Source organism: Arvicola amphibius, chromosome 17, assembly GCF_903992535.2.
Source record: "Arvicola amphibius chromosome 17, mArvAmp1.2, whole genome shotgun sequence".
NCBI classification, from domain to species: Eukaryota; Metazoa; Chordata; class Mammalia; order Rodentia; family Cricetidae; genus Arvicola; species Arvicola amphibius.
In genome coordinates this window covers 40665341-40687652 of record NC_052063.2, presented here as the reverse complement: position 1 = coordinate 40687652, position 22312 = coordinate 40665341, and positions in this window count along the sequence as shown.

The following is a 22312-nucleotide window of genomic DNA, read 5'->3' as shown; positions in this document are numbered from 1 at the left end:
GGATTATGAATTTTGTCTTTGTTTAGAGTGTTGGTTATAGATAATGGTCAGGGAAAAAAGCTAAACAAAGGAGATTAGATATAGAATTCTTGTTTTGAAAAGAAAAAAATGGGGGGGGGATGTTGCTGGATAATGGTCTTGTACACTCTAAAGATTTGTCATTTGTATTGGTTTAATAAAACACTGATTGACCAGTAGTCAGGGAAGAAGTATAGGCAAGGAGATCAGACTAGGAGAATTCTGGGAAGAGGAAAGGCAGAGACACAGTAATAAACCAGAAGTAGAAAAAGAAAGATGAGAATACCTTACTGAGAATAAGTACCAAGTCACAGGGCTAAAAATAGATAAAAAGTATTTAATTTAATACCAATTAATTTAATTAGTAGCTAATTTAAGTTGTAAGAGGTAGTTAATAATACACCTGAACAATAGGTCAGTTTATAATTAATATAAGCCTCTGTGTGTTTATTTGGGACTGAATGGCTGTGGGATCAGGCAAGACAGAAACTTAAACCTACATAATTCTATGAGTTTGTTTTCTTTTTTTTTTTTTTTTTTTTTTTTTTGGTTTTTCGAGACAGGGTTTCTCTGCAGCTTTAGAGCCTGTCCTGGAGCTAGCTCTTGTAGACCAGGCTGGTCTCGAACTCACAGAGATCCGCCTGCCTCTGCCTCCCGAGTGCTGGGATTAAAGGCGTGCGCCACCACTGCCCGGCATAATGCTTCAGCAGAATTTTTTGTTTTTTTTTTTATTTTATTTTTTTGGTTTTTCGAGACAGGGAGTTTGTTTTCTTGTTTTTGTGTGTGAGAGCTAATAAGTTGTTTCTTGGTATTATCTATTCAGCTCCTTTCTTGTTTTGAGCCTGTTTGAGTTAGGCTACAAGGTACTTGAAATTCCCAAATAGCTTAGTAACTCTGAACAAGACATCAAGTCTTGGCTTTAAAGACTTGACTATTGAGCAAAGAATGTACTGCTCATCTCCTCACTTAATTCTCTTCACAGAATCAAGAGCACCACAGAAATGTAAGGAAAACAGATGCAGCTGAAAATGGACACAGAGCCCTCTTGATGCCACATATGTCTATGGTTCATACCTATAACATGTCTGGTCATCTCTTGCTTGTCTTTCTAGATAGTCATTCAGTAATCAAAAGCCATAATTTAGGGGTTTTATCCATATGTTTTCCCACTATACTTTTTGGTAGAATTAGTAAAAGTCATCTCATAAGTAGAATACTGTCATATCCATTTTCTCTTTTATAAATGACAGTGATAAAGGAACCTATATATTTATATGAAAAGCTACAGAAGAAAGGGAAGACCCAGGGCCTGATCCATCTCAATACATACAGAAGAAGAATCCAAGGTTAGGAAGAATGAGTTGTATTGGACATAGGTTAGACATTTGTGTTACATAAAAAGCCCAAGAAAACCTGCCTGGTCCAATATTCAAAAACTCCTGTGCATCCTAAGGGCATAGGCCAGGCAACACACTGCTCTGTCCGCTTGTATTTCTCTTGACTATACAGTTAGTGACTGGTGTGTCAGACCCAGAAAAGGAAGAAATACAGATGCTCAGAAAGGTGTGCAAGTGGCTAAGTGGTAGATTGGAGAAGATAAGGGATGCCAGATCAGCAGGACTGCAATGAGATACATACAATAGCAGTCATGACCAGGGGTTCTCAACCTTCCTAGTGCTGCAACTCTTTAATACAGTTCATCATTTTGTGGTGACCCCAACCTTAAAATTATTTCATTGCTTCTTCACAACTGTAATTTTGTTACTGTTTTAAATCACAATGTAAATGTCTTATATGGAAATGGTCTTAGTGACCTTTGTGAAAGGGTCATTTGACCCCCCCCCCCAAAGGAATCATGATCCACCGGTTGAGAATCACTGGTGTCGAAGCTGTAACTCTCAAACGTACCTAAGCTTCACCCACAAAAACATCCACTCTAGCAAGACTCATCCCAGTACAAGCACATAGGATTGTGTTCAGTCCTGATTCCCAGTACTCTTCACTGTAGGGTCTTAGGGAAGTGTTTTTCTGAGAAGAGAACTATAGTTGGATTTTGAAAAGAGGAAGCTCTTTCTAACTGTGATTTCTAAGCCATGATCTGTCTACCACCTCAAAGGAAGGATGAGAAATTTGTTTTTAGTGAGCATTTTCTGGCCCTGACAATGTGAGGATTCTGTTATTACAGAGACGGGTAAGAGTATATTGGCTAGTCAACCAGCAAGCGGTTGTCAAGGACACAGAATCTGAGGCTCGAGCACTACCAGAATGGTGCAAAGAACGGTGCTTAGGACTTAGTCATGTAACTTGAAGTACTTTACTCAGGGCTTCAGAGGGTCAGTTCCCTCAATATAAGATGGCACTAAGACTAGACACTGAGAGCTCACTAGCCCTTATATACTCTCATCCACTTCTGTAATAACACAAACCTTATATTATCAACTCCAGAAAATGCTTAGCTAAAAATAAACTTCCCACCCTTCCTTTGAGATAGGAGAGTTGAATTCAGAAATCACAGATAGGAGCGGTGCCCTCTACATTTCAGCTTATTTTTTCTCCTCTCCCCTGAATTGTAAGTGTGATCGCTGGAGCGATTCTGCTCACTCTGCAACCATAAAATGGTCAAAGAGCCAATGAATGGAAAAGTTTGGACATCTGCTGCCATGGATTTGTTTGTTTGGTTTTGGTTTATTCGATACAGGGTTTCTCTGTGTAGCCCTGGCTGTCCTGCAACCCATTCTCTAGACTAGGCTAGCCTCGAACTCAGAGACTCACCTGCCTCTGCCTCCCTGCCAAGTGCTGGGATTAAAGGTGTCTATCACCACTGCCTGGCTGGGACTGACTGACTACCTTTCAACTACTTTTAATATAAGAAGAACACTTGTACTGTTTAATTCACATTTTCCATTTCCTTTATCAGCAATCAATAAGATTGCTACTTATAAAAATTGGCATGTATATCAAATATTCATATGTATGTCTTATGATCCTTTTTATGCTATTCATAAGATTTAATCATAAATAAGCACAAGTACTGATGAAAATACTCACATTCACCTGTTCCCATGTAGTTGACAAATGTTTTTATATCACCAACCTCCATATATGAATATTTAAATTGTTTCATCCTGGCTTTCTGCCTTGCTTCTCCATTGGTGTCAGACCTGGTCATCCTGTGTGTAGACTGTCTGCTCTGTGCTAACTCCTAGTGACTTCATGCTTCTCATTGTCCTCAGCTTGTCTACCCACATCCATTCAACTTCAATGTTCATCAGATTTCTTCAGTCTGTGGTAACTTCTCCCATCTTGGTGCTTTGTAATTCTTACTAACCGAAGCTGACAACTATCTACTTCCCTATCTGGCACTGAATAATTTCCTTCATAACCTGCATTCTGATGTTGGATATGTGGAAATGTTATCATTTTTAAACTTAGTCATTGCTTTCTTGAAATACTTGGAAGATAGTTAAGGAAGGTCCGAATGGGATCGTAGTTTGCAAGACTTAGTTAGGGTTTCTATTGCTGTGAAGAGACAGCACGACCACAGATAGCATAGTATGTATTTTCTGACCACGTTGCCAGCCAGATTGAAATGAACACCAAGAATCAGAAACTACCCGTATGGGTTTAAAAGTTTATGAATGGCTGTTGTGATTAGTGGGGAAATCATAATGGAAATTAGAAAATATCCTGACCTGGGTGATAATAAAAATATTTTATATCAACAACTGTGAAAAGTAGCAAAGGCAGTACTGAAACAGAAATTTGTAACTTATATTGACATATTAGGTGAGCAAAGCATCTGAAGAATTTTCATTTTTTATTGCTTTTTATTATTTCTATTGAGGTATATTGACATTTTTCTCCACTCCCTTTCCTTACTTCCCCTCCCCTTTTACCCTCTCTCATGACCCCATGCTCCCAATTTACTCAGGAGATCTTGTCTTTCTCTCCTTCCTATGTAGATGCATGTATGACTCTTTTAGGGTTCACTTTGTTGTCTAGGTTCTCTGGGGTTGTGGACTGTAGGCTGGCTTTTCTTTGCTTTATGTCTAGAAATCACTTATGAGTGAGTAAATATTATATTTGTCTTTCTGTGTCTGGGTTACCTCATTCAATATCAATATGGCTTTTTCTAGATAAATCCATTTGCGTGCAAATTTCAAGATGTCATTATGTTTTTTACCACTGTGTAGTACTCCATTGTGTCCAAATGAATCAAAGACCTCAACATAAAACCAACCAACCTGAACCTTATAAAAGAGAAAGTGGGGAATACACTTCAAAGCATTGGCGGAGGAGATTGCTTCCTAAATATAAGCCCAAATATAACCGCAGTAGCACAGACACTGAGAGCAACAATTAATAACTGGGACCTCCTGAAACTAAGAAGCTTCTGTAAACCAAAAGGCATGGCCAACAAGACAAAACAACAAACTACAGAATGGGAAAAGATCTTCACCAACCCCACATCGGACAGAGGACTCCTCTCCAAAATATACAAAGAATGCAAGAAACTTGACATCAAAAGAACAAATAATCCAGTTTTAAAACAGACCTAAAAAGAGAACTCTTTTTTAAGCAAGTTTTATTATTATTATTATTATTATTATTATTATTATTATTATTATTATTAAAATTTCCTCCTCCTCCCCACCTCTCATTTCCCTCTCCCTCCCTTAACTCCCCTCCCCTTCCCTTTCCAGTCCAAGGAACAGTCAGGGTTGCCTGCCCTGCGGGAAGTCCCAGGTCCAACTCACTCCATCTAGGTCGAGGAAGGTGCGCATCTAAACAGACTAGGCTCCCCAAAAGCCAGTACACACGGTAGGATCAAAACTCAGTGCCATTGTTCTTGGATTCTCAGTCAGCCTTCATTGTCCACCACGTTCAGAGAATCTGGTTTGATCCCATGCTTTTTCAGTCCAGGTCGAGCTGGCCTTGGTGAGCTCCCATTAGATCAGCCCCGCAGTCTCAGGGGGTGGGCGCACTCTTCGCGGTCCTGACTTCCTTGCTCATGTTCTCCCTCCTTCAGCTCCTCATTTGGGCCTAGGGAGCTCAGTTCTGCACTCCAGTGTGGGTCTCTGTCTCTATCTCCATCCATTGCCAGATGAAGCTTTTATAGTGATATGCAAGATATGCTCAACCTCCTCAGCGATCAGGGAAATGCAAATCAAAACAACGTTGAGATAACATCTTACACCTGTCAGAATGGCTAAAATCAAAAACACCAATGATAGCCTTTGCTGGAGAGGATGTGGAGTAAGGGGTACACTCATCCACTGCTGGTGGGAATGCAAACTTGTGCAACCACTTTGGAAATCAGTGTCGCGGTTTCTCAGGAAATTTGGAATCAACCTACCCCAGGATCCAGCAATACCACTCTTGGGAATATACCCAAGAGATACCCTATCATACTACAAAAGCATTTGTTCAACTATGTTCATAGCAGCATTATTTGTAATAACCAGAACCTGGAAACAACTTAGATGTCCTTCAATGGAAGAATGAATACAGAAAGTGTGGAATATATACACATTAGAGTACTACCCAGCAGTAAAAAACAATGACATCTTGAACTTTGCATGCAAATGGATGGAAATAGAAAACACTATTCTGAGTGAGGTAACCCAGACCCAAAAGAATAAATTTGGTAAATACAAAAGAGAACTCTTAACAGATGAATTTCAAATGGCTGAAAGACACTTAAGGAAATGTTCAACATCCTTAACCATCAGAGATGCAAATCAAAACAACTCTGAGATTCCATCCCACACCTGTCAGAATTGCCAAGATCAAAAACACTGATGACAACTTATGCTGGAGAGGTTGTGGGGTAAGGGGAGTGCTTCTCCATTGCTGGTGTGAATACAACTTGTACAACTACTTTGGAAATCAGTATGGCAATTTCTCAGAAAATTAGGAAACAACCTACTTTAAGACTCAGCAGTACCACTGTTGGGTATATACCCAAAGGAAGCTCATTCATACTACAAAGACATGTGCTCAACTATGTTTATAGCAGCATTATTCATAATAGCCAGAACCTGGAAACAACTTTGATGCCCATCAACTGAAGAATGGATAAAGAAAATGTGGTACAAAAAAATCTCATTTTAAAAAGATTAGAATACTCTCCAAAGGAAAAAAGTAACAGTAGGTTGAGCAGCAAAATGAGGTTAGAGAGGTGGCTCAGTGGTTAGAAGCTTGTGCTGCTCCTGCAAAGGACTTGAGTTTGGCTTCCAGCACCCATGTGGGATAGTATATAACCATGTGTAACTCCAGTTCCAGAGTTTCCAATGCCCCCTTATGGCCTCTGTGAGCACCTGCATTCATGTGCACATACCCACAGACAGACACACATGCATGCATATTATTTTCAAAATAGTAGAGAAGTATGAGATTATGAATAAGCACACAGCAGAGAGGCACAGAAAAGTCAACATTATTTTCTGGAAAAAAATTGTTTAATTATAAAATCATCAAAAATAGTGAAGAATGTGCTGTTAATTGGTATTACGAATAAAAAGCTGAGAGGCATAGAGAAGTCTGAGACGGCTAAACAATACATTGGATTTAATATAGAACTCTATACCAAAGTAAATAAATTTCCAGTAAAAATAGAATTCACCAAAAACAGACTTCACAAGAGATGAGAAATGCTCTCTATTCCATTACTGTCAAATAAATTCAACCTATAATCAAAATTTCCCCCAAAAGTAAAACCTGTCAGAACCAGATTATTTCATTAATAAGCTCTATCAAACACATAAGGGAAAAAGTTCAGTCTTATAAAAACCATAAGAGAGAATATTTCCCAGTTTGCTTATGAAGCCACTAAAACCCTGATACAGGAATATAAAAAGCTAAGAAAAATTACAAACCAATTTAATTCATGAATATGTATGCAGAACTCATAAATATTATCAAATTAAATCAAGAAATATCTAAAAATTCATTGTTTCACCTCCTCAAAGAACAGAAATGTTTTTAATAAGTTTAACATCTTTTCATAATAGAGATTCTTAATAGCCTAAAAACAAAGGTAGTCTGTTAATCAAATGAGAGATTTATAAGTATCCACTTCATGGATTACAGTGCATCAGATCTTGAGCCCAGCTTTGATATCAGCCACCAGTCAAAGAGACTTGCTACCACTCCACTTCATCATGGTTGCTGTGAAGGTTTATATCATAACAATATAAAAATAATTAGAACATGGTAATTTTCAAAGATATCATTTCTAGACACATAAACAATAATAAACAATCTATCCATAAATTATTAAGATCAGTGATACTGGCCACTAGGTTTTCTATGTAGAGCACAAAAATTGAATTATAGTTTATAAATAAGCCATAAAAGGACCAGCATTAAGAATGAGAACTAAGTGCCAGGTGGTGGTGACACATGCCTTTATTCCCAGCCCTCAGCAGGCAGAGGCAGGTGGATCTCCCTGAGATTGAGGCCAGTTTGCTATACAGAGTAAGTTCTAGGACAGTCAGAGCTACACAGAGAAATGCTGTCTCAAAAACAACAACAACAACAACAACAACAAAACAAACAAAAAGAATGAGGAATTACGTCTTTAGTTTTCAAGCATCTAGAATAAACACAACTAAAGAGAGTTATAAATACACTTAAGGGGAAAATTGTAACATTTTAAGAAGGGACATTGGGGAAGCCCTGAGTTGCATAACTACACACGATCACAACCCTGAATAGCATAACTGCCCATGATCACACCCTGAATAGCATAACTACCCACGATCACACCCTGAGTAGTATAACTACCCATGATCACACCCTGAATAGCATAACTACCCATGATCACACCCTGAGTATTATAACTACCCATGATCACACCCTGAGTTGCGTAACTACCCACAATCACACCCTGAAAGAACTTGGTGTATACAGGAAATTTTATGAGTTGCTATAAGATGTATATGACATACAAAGGTAAAAGTCCTCACACATAGCAGAAGAAAACAAGGAAGAGGTGCTATCGGAGAGCAGAACACACAGAAATCCCTGGGAAGGTAGGAAGGTCTGCAGACCAGTGGACCAGAACAGACTCAAGGCAGTTGTGAGTGATGAACAACCATGCTTAACTTACAGTAAATGGTGCTGTGAATTGGTGGGCAGAGGCAACATATTCAATACATAATGAGATGAGTCAGTGAGCTACAAAGAATCGAGTTTCCACAGCACTCATATAGTAGAAGGTCTATAGATGAGAGTACATTTTAAAGAACAAATATAAGAGGATCTTTGTGGTTTTTGAAAAGACAAAGATTTATTTAACTGTATGTAAATATCAGAGCCATAAAGGCAAATAATTTTAATATATGTTAAAATTATGAAATTATTTTTAAAGATTTAAAAACTTAAGTTTATTTATGTGTGTGTGCACATTCATGATGTGTGTGTGTGTATGTATGTGCTTATGTTCATTTGTGTGAGTACAAGTGTATGTGTGGGAGTCAACAGACAACCTCAGGTATCAGTCCTCAAATTCCACTTTTTGAGACAGTTTCTCTGGTTGTCTCCCACTATGTATGATGTTAGCCAGCCCATAACCCTCAGGGAAGTCATCTGTCTGCGTATATCATCTATATATAGGGGTGCTGGAATTGTACATGCACGCTATTGAATTAATAAATGAAATCTGTTTTTTGGGGGGATGGAATCTGCAAATCCATACTCACATCCTCACACTTGTACAGAAGCACATCACCCCCTAAGCCGTCTCCCTGGCCTCCATGGGTCTGATTTTTAAGGGCAGGAGTCTCCCCCATGAGGAGGCCAATCTAACTTCATGACCTAACCACCTCCTCAAAGCTACCTCTTCATCTCATCACCTTGAGAATCAGAATTTCAGCATACAAGTTTTGGACAGACACAACCAGTCTGTCCACGACAGAAGACTACTCTTAATTCCTGCTGTGAATTCATAGAACCCATAACTACTTGGGACTGTCACTGCCTCAGTAATGTGGCATCTACAATTCAGAGAGAACTCAGATGGGCAGGGAAACCACAGGTTTCCAGTTCTTTCAGAATAAAACAGATTTCTATGCATACAGGTCCCTCCCATTCCCTAGCAAACCAGAGCACGTAACTTACTAACAAAGAGAAGAATCTTCACAGAACAAAGACTGATAAAGCCGAGACAGGAGCAGGGATTAGAGACCAGAATATATGCCAAAGAAAATTCCCTGACACTAAACTTTGCTTATTCTGTGTGTTTCTTTGGTCCTGGCAAAGTTCTCCCTTTTTCTGGCTCAGACATTCTTTCACCTCCACAGCATTCTCCAAACAGCTCCAACTCATGGCTTTGAAACAAAGGTGAGTTTGAGAAGGAAAGCTAAATTAGAAACAATTAGGGGAGTGTGTTTCTTCCCAGGGCTCCCCAAAAGCCTAGGCCATTCTACCTCAATCACTGGCAAGATCATTATCCCTCAAATGGATGCTGCATCAACTGGCTGAACACCATAGATTTAGATATTTACATTGTTTATAGTAACCCCTTGACATATACCAGTCACAATTTGATTACTGCTTTGTTCTAAAAATCCAAAAGCATTAAAATGTGTCCCACCCTATTCCACTAATGTAAATACACTAAAGTTATCAAAAGCCTGGCACGGCCGGTCCAAGTCTATTCCTTGCTACTGCCTAGCCAAGTCTGATTTGGTTTTGTGTACGTCTGTGATCATTACTGTCCTGCTGTATAATTGAACTGGCTCATATTAACACCAAGCCTTCTCAAAATGAATTCTCCATCAGGGAGCAGACACACAGTAATAACAATTAGCTGTGCTCACAACTCTTTGTTGACTTTTCCTGTAGGATATTTAACTTATTTTTTACTAGGATGCCATCTCTATAGCTCTTATTAAATTCTCAATTTCAGTCCCTTCCCATCGTTTCATCTTAGGTATCAAGAATAAAAGTCCAGTTTTTGGAATGGATGAGCTAGCATACTGTGGCCTTTCTCTTTATGATTGTCTCAAATCTTTGATCTCTGTCGTTCTTTCATTTGGGGCTTTTTTATATTAAACTGTCATTGACCTTGGAAGCGCCAGCTGTCCTCTTGAAATATGAGGCTGGTAATGATGACACACAGCATTGATAATAACAAATGGTGCTTCATATTTCAGCTGAGCTGGATTTTTATATTCTGCTTTTAGACTCAATGTATTCAATATGGATAGGAAATATTAAAATGTAATTCAACTGGCTGATCTCGCAATACTCCTCTTATATATTTTTTTCCTTGCTACTAAGCAAGATATCTGAAATTGAAACCTTTATCAAGTCTGCTCATGACTCAAGTCAGTGCTGGCGTTAGGGTTAGGTGACTCTTTCAAGAGATTAGATTTCTGTCTAGGATGGAGAGATTTTTACCTCGACCCTCAGCCCTGCCACAGGCTGTAAAGTAAACACACTAGCTTAAATTCTTTCATAGTTTTGGATGAAAATCAAGCCAACTCGGAGATTCACAAATAAGAACTCAAAGAGTAAACAACATAAAAGGAATAAGGCTTTAGCAACGTTACCTTTATACTTTAAAAGAAGATAATTTTCCATGGCTCTTTAACGACTGGCCTTTGCTCAGCTTTCACCTTGTAAGTGCACCTTTCCCTTCTCCTGCGGTCATGAATAGATGCTGGTCAAAGACACATGAACCTCAGCTTGACAGCAAGAATAGAGCTTTCTTTTGATTGCCAAGTGTGGCAGCTGCAGTTAATAACAGGGTGTTGTGCATTTCAGAATTTGTAATAGGTTAATTTTCAAATGTTCCCACCACAGAAATTAGATGAGCATTTGAGGCAGTAGCCACTGAAAGTTGATCTAATTAGCTCACTTCATATTAAAGAATTTACAGCATCCCTTTGTGCTTCACAAATATATATATATATATATATATATATATATATATATATATAACTCTAAGTTGTCAATATGTAATAAAAGAAAACAGTTTTAAAGAGGAATGTTTATCATACCTTGGCAAGAATCTGGCTATAGTAAGACTTTAAAGAGAAATTGCAAATGTTTCATTTTTCCTTTCTCTCTTTTATACAGATGCCTTTGAAATGCCATTGGCACTCCACTAATGTGTGCAAAACCTTTTGTTTTAAGGTATAATTTTAAAATTCGTTTAAACTCATTGACTTACAGGCTTGTAGAAGACTCCCAGCTAGGTCCATTTCTTATCTCTGCTTTACAACCAACCTCTGTGTGGATGATGTCATTATTTTGGGGGCCCTCTGGGTGGGATTCGTCGATGATGTCATTTTGGGGGCCCTCTGGGTGGGATTCATGGAGCTAAATTTACCCTTCAGCAAGGTTCAGTTAGAAGCCAAAACAGAACCCTCGTGGCTTTGGTCATAATGATGGGATGGAGGGGTTAGAACTTTGCGCTGGCAGGATCACGTTCTGCATCAACAGCTCTGTGCGCATCTCACCTGCGGAGGCTGACTGCTGATGCTGGATTGTTACACAATTTTATGTTCCAGGAGTGCGTGGATCGCACATTCTTCTCTAACAGACCACTTCCTGTGTCTCTTCTTGTGTCTCTAATTAGAAACAAGACCCAGATCCCAGCACAACAGTGGCCAGAGACCATATGGTGTCGGGCTGTATATTGCTGGTTATAATCATATGGACCCCCCACTTCCCAAAACTATCCACCTTCTAGTTATTCTGACTGCAGAGCTTGTAAGCATGAAAAGAGAATCCATGAGAGCCCAAAATAAAGAGGGCATCAAATATTTATTGGGGAATACTCATGAACAACAAAGTAGAAAGCCATCGTGGTCCTCTATGGATGCTGGAAGCTGCGATCAGATCTTTGACCACCACCCAAAAGAGCATGAGAGCCCTCCTCTCTCTTAAAAGCAATTATGTCCGGAGGCAGAAAACTATACCCCTAAGTACAGTACCCCCAGAAGCTTTGGCTAAACTAATTTCCACAACAAGAGCCCTGTCAGGAAATCTGTTTCCCAGTTAGATTGTACTTACTTTGAAGGGCATATGACTGAGTTTACAGAATATAGCTTAAATAAACTGGTTCCATGTGGTCTGTAGAGCAAGACTGAAGTACAAAGATTAGTTCCACGGGAATTGTTTACAAAGATTTGTGGTTTAGGGTGGATGGTGGTGGTGATGATGATGGTGATGATGGTGTGTTGTTGTTGTTGTTGTTGTTGTGGTGGTGGTGGTGGTTGTGATGGTGATGGTGGTGGTGGTGGTGGTGGTGGTGATGATGATGGTGATGATGGTGGTGGTGGTGGTGGTGGTGGTGATGCTAGTGATGGTGATGGTGATGATAATAATGATGGTGGTGGTGATGTGTTTCCACTTTGGAAATTCTTGAAGTCAGTTTGCAAATAAAAGAACAGCCTTGATAACATGCCCATGAACCCAAAGAAAAAGTTGATGAACCAATGGAACATGAAGCGATAAACAGATGTGTCTGTATAGCATCAAATATTGAGAATAAAGGAGTTTGTTCTGATGACAATAATCTTTAGCTTAGTCTGAAGGTACAATGTGGCAGAAACGTATATGTTAGGAATCAGTTCAGAAACACTTTTACCAAGCAACCTCACTGAAACCATAAACGATGGTGTGGTTTCTTCGAAAGAGTTTGTACAATCTTTTATTGGAATGGAGTGTCTGTGCAAATATTTCTTATGAGGAGAGCAGTATCTTTGTGGCACTAAGAACAATGGCTCCAAATAGAAAAATCAATAAGAAACTTTTATGAGAATTTCAAGTAATGAAAATGACTTTATTTCTAGAAATAAGAACAAAATTGAGGATCAAAGAAGTCACTGTAAAGAACAAGAGTCGGGATTGAAGCCAGCATTATGATATGGATGCAGGAGAACTCCATAGAGCCCTCCAAGGACAGGTGGGAGCACTGCCCACAGAGTCATTAGTGTTTGTTTCCTCAGGAACAGCTAAGCTACGCATGACTACCTCACCTAAGGTCACCACCTATGTGGAACCCACATCTAGTGACTGACAAAAGCAGCTGTGGCAATTGGTCACGTCATTCTTAGTTGGGCAAGCAAAGGGCTGTGCTTAAGCTGTATCCCAGCCCAGAGCACATCTTTTCTTGTTCATATCTACTCTCTTTCTTTGTTTCCACATATACAGGTCCAAGAGGGTATCCTCATAGATATTCAGCACAGTAACTCACTTTCATAATCTGAGCTACAACAGTGGGGTGCTTGAGATCAGGCCCTGAAAACCTCAGCTTCTAATGATGATATCATGGCTAAGGAAAATATGTTTTCCCCACCATTCTGTGTGTGTGTCCAAGGTAATGTGCCAATTAAGAGTACGCATCACTGTGACTGAACCATCTCTGGCTATGTCTCTTAGGGGTAGAGGTTGTTTCTAGATGAGATTGATATATAATTGCTAGGCTGAATAAAATAGATAGTGGTCTCCTTAGCATGTGGAAGGAATAGGGTAGGGGAAGGCCATGCAACCAGACAAAAGTCTATGTAGAAACAAAATGATGTTGATTCTCCTAAAAGGAGGGTACAATCGTCTGTCAGCCTGAGTGTGATTTGGGACATTGGCTTTCTTCCTGACTTTGGACTTGAAACATTTCTTCCCAGGTCTCAAACCTATTCAGGACCTTGAACAGGCACTATTCTGTGAGTTCCTCTGGCTTTCAAGTCTTTAGACTGGGCTTAAGCAGTTGGCTCTCCAGTGTCTCCAGCCTCCTAAGTAACCCCGCAGAACCTGGAACCAGAGACATATAAATCTCCACTGCCATAGGAAATTATTCTTCATATTTTAAAAAGTCCATAAAATATACAGAGAGATACCCCACACTACTGACACTACTTTTGTTTTGGAAATCCTACGCTACAGAATATAATAACCTTAGAGAGTCATGGAAGAGGGGCATTATAAAGCAGGTGGGAAAGAGAAGTCACCATCCAGAGATTCCTGAACAGCCCTGTAATCAGCAACAGAAAGCTCATAGTGCAGGAACAAGCCTGTGAATCACTCACTTTGGCTCTGAACAGGCTTCTCTTTTCCTTGTGTAGATGAGCCTTGCTTGCTAAGTCTTCTGTCGAGGTTAAAGAGGCCCCTTCATCAATACTTCCTGCCTGTGCACTGTGTTCATTCACCTGTATGTCATGACTTTTAGCTTGCTAAGTTGCTGATAAGTCTTCCCAATCAGGAAAGGCCCCTCCTCATCAGTACTGAGAGCAACTTGATAGTGAGCACAGTCCCCTCTATTCTACTACATTAGTTTCTCCCTTAAAAATGTCACCTTATTCCCATAGGATTAGTGCCTTGGTTGCTCCAAAAGCTAATTAGAATGCTTTCTCCAGAGATATTCTGGTTGAGACACTAAAGTTACAACCTTTGTCCTGCTGTAGGAAATAAAATTCAGATACTGTTCTATGAAACCCCAAATAAGGAAAATCGGAATAAATGAAATGTGTGTTTGCTCCTCTTGTAGTGGCTCACCTGGATCTTTTTGAGTTAGCGCACACAAGCAATGACAAGCTGACCATTCACAGAAATGGTTCCACGAATAGAGATGACGTCAACGAGCAACAACGAGAAGAGAGAAAAAAGGACTTTTCTCTCTGAAGATCCCATCACATCCCGTGTTCGCCTCACAGACATACCACACTGTTACAGTGTTCCCAGAAGAGAACTGTGGCTGAAAGGGGAAACAGGAAGTGATGGAAGAGCTGAGAGGGAAATCCTTCTCCTTTTACTGAGTAAGTCAAACAGATGGAGAAAGGATTTCTAAAGAGAACTTCTCAATGTGAAATTTTTATTTAGCTCTTTGTTCCTGTGAATCCGAAATCCTCATGTGACTGTTCTCGCCACTGATGGAGAAATGAATAATCATTTCAGACCGTGAAGCCCTCGTTTACATTTGTGGTGCTGACGATGACAGCAGTTAGCAAATCATTTTTATGGGAGGATGTGTGTGTGTCAAGCATTTTTCTAACTGAATAAGAAAGCATGGCCTTCCTTACATTTGCTCACATGGTAGAGCTCCCTCCAATGCTTTTCCAGTGCTTAACTTAGGATGGTGGATAGAGTAAGCATCTGGGCTGATTTGTTGGCGTGTCTGTGTTCATCTGACTACTCCTCTGGAACTCTGTCAGGGTGTGGATGTGAACTCTCTCCGCAGGCTCATGTGTAAACACTTGACCTTCAGCCAGTGGTGTTGTTTGGGGAGGTAGCAGAGCCATGGGGAGGTGAAGCTCAGCCGGAGGAAGGGAGTTGTGGGAAAGTGTGGCTTATTATGGGTTATTTACAGGCTGAGGGTTCTGATTGTTTTTGTTTTTAGTTTTTAATTTTTTGAATTAATGTGCCAAGTAGTATTTTATATGACATTTCCCTGTGTAGTTTGTTCTTGCTCATCTTCTTGTCTCATTTCCTCCCTCATCTCTTTGTCCCCTGCCTGTTAGTCTCTTTCATCCCTTTACATCTGTCTTCTCCTTTCATGTCACATGTATTCTATCTCCATAAAATTTTCTGCCCCCAATAGTACTTTTTCTAGCATCATGATCTATCCCCATTTACTCAGTATATGTATATATGTATGTATGTACATATAATTATACACATAATATAATTATACACATAAATACACAATTATAATATACATATAAACATACATATATTCCTGCCACATTGCTGAAGTTCATCTGTCATGACTCCTCACTGCCAAACTGTCCATTACAATTATAATACATCCTTCTCTCCATTGGATGCTTTCGTTAGCTGATTTGACCCAATGATGAGAGAAGTAACTAATTAGGGAGCCTTCAGATAGAACTGGTAGGTTGGGGGTAATAGGGTAAAGGGCCATACCATTATGCCTATCTTTTAGGGCATCTACTGGAGAATAAAACTATTATTGCTCAGAAAAGTCTAGGCAGTGGGTTAGATATGCCTGTACCTCTGGGGGAGCTTCCGACCTGCTGGTTGCCTCAGTTCAATTCAATGAACAATTATCTGTACTTGTAGATAGAGACATCATGAACAGAAAGAAGACACAGACAACATAGTTTGCTTTGAAGAGACTTGTAGTCTGTTTTGAGACACCTCACAGACAGGACAGTGTGTGGTCCCAGTTAGGATGTCCTTAAACACCCTCGTCCTCTGGGCATTCTGGGAAAGGGGACAGCAGCTAGTGCTGATGAAAGGAGGAGAGATCACGGTGATGACAAGGCTGGACAAAAACCAAGGATGGTGAGTGGAAGGATGGTATTTTTGTGTGCCCGAGCAGGGAACGATCCTTGCAGGAGTCCTGTGTATTTTAACCTAGAATTTACCCTCTCTGTGAGGCCTCAAAACTATCCTAGGAAACTTCAAAGACATCACATCGTGTAATCCCAACACTTGGAAAGTCAAGGCAACAAGATTGTGAATCTGAGACTAGCCTCAGAATTTCATAAATTTCATAAATTCATAGCAAAGGAATAAAAAAGCTTTCTATTACATGGCAACAAGCTAAGGAAATTTTTATAAAGATGTCCTATTTGCTCTTTCTATAACCAAACACCACTACCTGCAAGGAATAACGCAAAGGTACTCAAAGGAATGAAATTTGGCAGATGGATGTTTTCCACTTTACAGAATTCGAAACATTAAAATATGTACACCATACCATTGACATAACTGCCTTGAGCTCAGAATAGGTGGTTTTGTAATTACACATTTATTAGAAGTTATGGAATAATAGAATGAATATTTGTGAGCTATTATTTATAGATAATTTACGCTGATAGAGATTCTTGTATATTGATACAAATTCCAATTGTATTTGTTATATTAAATATGCTCCTATTTCTATTTACAATATTTCTACACCTATGCAAAGTTATTTTGTCAGATTGTATGCATGCATGTTTCTACCTCTGTTTAAGACATTTTGTATATTGATACAATTTTAGGATATATTTATCATATTGCATTATACATTTCTACCTCTGATCAAGATACTTATATATTACTTACATTTTGAGATCATTATCCTTATTTGCTGCACAGTTGTTTAAAGATTGTTTAATATTCTAATATAAAATCTTAGTCTTTAAGTTATACAGGTATTAAGTATTATAGGTCAATAGTCATCCATGTTTGTCATACTTATAGTAAAGTAATCAGGTTCTTTAGATACACGGAGATTGTATTTTGCATAGATAGGTAATCTTCAACTACTTCAAAGATCTGTAGAATATGGCATTTAAATAACTTAGGGTTCTGTTGACATGAGACACGATTGCTCCTGGCAGAACCAATCTATTCCCAAGAGAATGTTAAAACAATGAAGACACTCCACTTGGAGCTTATTATCTTCTTAGCAAAACTGGCCTTTGGGCAAAGAACTGCCCCTGCCTTAACCACTGACAAAATTCACAGTGTCTGGACTGGACAAGTAGGATACAAGAAAAAACAAGACTGCCAAACTTTGCCAAGATGGGTAATATGGTTTTGAAAATTTTTTCCTTCCTCTGAAACTGGTCTGTCAATTACTCTAGGCCTTAGCCAAAGTTGGTTGTTTCAACATTGCAAATGAGACTTTGGGTGATTGTCCAGGTAGACAGTTGTCTCCATCATCTACTTCACATTTTGGAAGCTGCTTGATTGCACTTCCTGCTTACTCAGGTAATATTATCTCCTTTCTCAGGACTTCAGTGGGGTTGAAGATTAGATAGTCGTAGTTACCTTCCTCTTACAACTTAGCCAGCCATTTCTAATACAAGACTTAGACTCCTTAGGATAGAATAACTTTTGAAACATTTAGCATATGTTCCTTGCTAATATTGTTTATACTGTTTGTAATTCTAATTTTTATACTTGATATCTGTTCTTATTGGGTTTGGAACTCTCTTATTTAGACAAAAGGGGGAGGTGATAGGGAACCTCCTCCAGTCATTGGCTTTTGAGAGGTTGGACCATGGCTTTGGGTACCAAAAGGCCAGCAGGATCACCTTCTCAGTCTCTTCCTGTTCACCACACCTGGATGTTGGATCCTGTTTCTCCTGTTTCCTCATTGTGATCTGTGAGTTTCTCTTTTAATAAAAAATGTTAGTATACCTTATTCAGAGCTAGTGTGGGATTATTTGATTCGTGTTCCCCCATCTGATGCATTTTGCTTCAATATAGGGAGTTTGAGGACCTGCACATACCTGTTTAGAAAAACAAATAAATAAAGATAACAGTAAAAGTATCTTCTGCTGAGAACTCTAACTCTTTAAAATATGGGGTCTCAAATCATGAAAAGCAAGAACTGACACAGCAGGTACTGTCGTTAGCAAAGTCATTACAATGCTACAAGAGCATTATTAGTTATTCCTCAAATCTAAAAGGAAAATTATAAATCCACACCAGCCTTTTGTGTTAAAATAGCCTGCTAATATTTTATTAGTAAATATTTTATCTATAATTGTGTAATATATATTTGAGAAGATCTAGAATATACACAGTCACTGGTCTTTTTTCAAAGATGTGTTTTTAATTATGTGCACACACATGTGGCTATATGTGGGCATGCACACATGAGTGCATCAGGTTCCCTGAAGCTGTTGGAGATGGTTGACCACCTTTAGTGGGTGCTGCAAATCAAACTCTTTTGTAAGACCAGTATGCCTTCTTAACCACTGAGCCATCTTCCCAGCCCCTGCTGTCACTTCTTTTTTTAAGGCTTTATGATATTTCTCATTGGTCTTGCACTCATTACATTGTGCAGTAGAAATCCATTCATTTATATTCTTTTGTTTGTTTGTTTTTCAAAACAGGGTTTCTCTGTATAGCCCTGCCTGTCCTAGGTCTCCCTTTGTAGACCAGGCTGGGCTCGAACTCACAGAGATCCACCTGCCTCTCTTCCTCCCGAGTGCTGGGATTAAAGGTGAGTGTCACTACTACCCGGGCATTTATTTGTCTTTTAGCTAACATTCATTTAACCATGTTGCCAAAGAACAAACACGCTATTTGTTCTGTAAAACATGCTGATAGTTGTTGAGGACGCTTACTGCCTAAAGAACCTTAGCTCTTCATTATGCCCTCAGATGCCTCAGAGCAGTGGAATTGTTTGCTTAGCAAGAACCAGGTAGGGTGTCTTCTAACTCTGATACAGGAGTCCTTGTTAACACAATTACATACTCCAAATAGTATAGAACTAATAAAATATAGAAGAAAAATGAGCCATTTTATGAAAAAGTTGCAATGGTTTAGAAATTACTAATAAAACCAAGCTACTAAAAACTGCTGAGCTAGGTAGAGGTGACACTCTGCAAAGAAGGAGAAGGAGAAAGATTGAGCACAGACACTGTAGAAAGTGGACAGGACTCTGCATATAGCTCAATGGCAAATGCCACGAGAACCTCCACTTGAAACAAATTGAAACTGAGTGTGATTTATACTCAAGCGGAGGGCTCATCCTTTAGCAATTCTACATGAAATTACAGGTAAATTAAAGTACATTTGTTTGTGTTAAATAAGGAAATTTAATTATAGCATTTGTGTATCCTGCTTTATCTCCCAGTTCTACTTTGTTTTATTTCTATTACTGAACACCCAGTCCCAATTATAAAAAGAAAGTCTAGTGTGTGATTACTAATTTACGAGTCTCTGTATGCTCAGAAACAAGCTAATGAACCCAGAGCCCAGAGTTGGAGACTGAAGTTCAGAATGTCAGTGCACTATAGTGTGGTGGTTTGGATGATAATGGCCCCCATTGGTTCAACTGTTTGAAGGTTTGATTCCCAGCTGGCAAATTGTTTAGAAAGCCTTAGGAGACACGACTTTGGAGAAGGAGGCATGTCCCTGGTGTGGCTTCATATTAGGCCCAATCTTACTCTCTGCCTCCATCTTGGGAATCAGATGTGAGCTCCCAACTACTGCTTGTGCATCTGCCTGTTTCCATGCTCCTTGTCACGCAGGTCATGGGCTCACCCTCTAAAATTGTAAGCAAGTTCCCAATTAAATTATTTCTTTTATAAGTTGTTCCTTTACAGCAACAGAACAGTGACTTAGATAAGAATCCTAGAGTTTGGGGTGGGGGCGTATAGCTTTTTAACATCTTGAACTAGAAAAAATTACTTTTTTCTCCTTTTGTGTGTTTGTGTGGGTGATGTGCATGTAAGTGTGCGTGCGTGTGTGTGTGTGTGTGTGTGTGTGTGGTGTTGTTGTGCATGTGTGCAGTCTGCTTGTGGGAGCATGAAAGTTGATGTCCAGAGTCTTTCTTGATAGTTCCTCCTCTTTTTTCTTTTGAGGCAGGGTCTCTTAATCAAACACAGAGCCTGTAGATACCACTGGCTGCAGTAGTCTGCTTGTTCCCAGGGACGCCTGTGTCTGCCATCCAAGGCTGAAATTAACAGATGAACCATCACACCCACCAGGCATTTCTACGGGTTCTGGAGATTTCTACTCGCGTCTTCTTATATGGCAAGCACTTGACCACTGAGGCATTTCCCTAACCCTAGAAAAAGTTCTCAATAATTGTTTTATCAAGTAAAGCCCCCTATGGTCACACATTGGATAATCTTAAATCATTGAGAAAACCGAGGAGACCCGTTAATGGTGATTTCTTTGGTGCAGCATCATGTAGTGTCATCACTAAGTATCCATGACGATGATGTCCTTGTCCTCATTTTTACGCATCAAGGTTTCATTCAGTCTTTTCTTCTTTCAAAGACTGGAACTGTTGGACTCTTGAGAGTGATGCTTGCTCCAGGAGCTGTTTTTAACTTGAATAATGTGTGTTCTTTCTCTAAAGGAAAGGACCATCTCACAATGGGCACCTTTCTGTGTGTTCTATTCTACTATTCTATTATAATACAAGATGAATAAGCACACTTTTCCTGTGAATTAAAAAGAAATATGTGCTCACAGTTCTTATCAAACTACAAAGCCGAAGCAATTTACAAATTAAACACCAGCAGAAAGGCAAAACCATTAAAATCCAAATTAACAGCATTAATTAAATGTAATGCATGATATTGTTTTACAGGGACTCTCTCGCTGACGTAGGGTTTAATACATAAGGATACAGCCTCATGTCAGGGTCTATATATCATCCATTTGTGTGACTTGACTTTTACAACAACAAAAGTAGTGTGCTCATTTCAGCAGTTCATTTCCTAGTTCAAGAAACAGTTTTCCAATAAAATCAAGACTAAGTGAATAATGACCCTAAAATAATTCCATGAAGCTTACCTATGAATTGTTTCAAGTTCAACATTACACCACTTAAAAGGTCTGAATAGAGTTATTTAATATGACTATTAAAGCAACAAATACTTCATATTGACTGCTAATCAGTTACTCATGTCTTGGAGTCTAAGCAACACAACAACTTAAGAAGAAACATACTAGATGTCATAGTCGACCTCTTTCTGTGTTTCTACTTCTGCTTGCCTGTGTCATTACAGTCCTTGTCATGACCAGATCCTCCACCACATTTCCCTCAAGATGCTGAAACTGCTACAGTGTCATTTGGTACAAACAAGGTCATAGGTATAAACACATTCTTAGGTGTTAGCATTGCAAGGCATTGATTAATCTATTAGCAGGTCATAATCTTGATAAGCTAGAATGTTACATCTTTTTAAAGTTTATTAGTATTTTTTTAAAAAAATATATACCATTAAGTTAAAACCTTAGCCTAAATCAGAGACTCTGTAGAACATTCCTAGGTCTGTCCAAAGCTCTACTCATTCATTTTTTAAAATTTTGATTTAGAGCCTAGTAAAGGGAGATGAATGAAATTTTTAAAAGACTTGGGGTATTTAAAAATTCTCTAGACTAAATGATCAATTTACAATAATTTTTAATTAAACAAACAAAACCCCCAAGCAGCACCAAAAATCAGTAACCAGGAGAGATGGCTCTGTAGTGTAAGAGCACTGGCTGCTCTTTCAGAGGACCTGGGTTTAATTTCTAACAACCATGTAGTGGGTCTTGTCTGCAACTCTAGTTCCAGGGCATACAACACCCTCTTCTGGTCGCCAAGGACACACAACTCGTGTTAGGCAGAGTCCTGGATCCACATCTGCTTTCCCTTCAGACCAAAAGCACCTCTTAGTGGGGCTTGCCCCACACTCTGCCTCTACTGCCTTATACACTCAAAGGCACACAGTAGCGATGAAAAAAAATGCCATGAAAGTCTTGCTGAGTTGGAAGGAACTGTAAAAAGCCTGCAGGCTGGAATTTTGTGACTTTTAGACTACAGATTAGGAGGTAAATATTTGCATCTCTAGCAAGAATTTCTACTGCCCTGAAG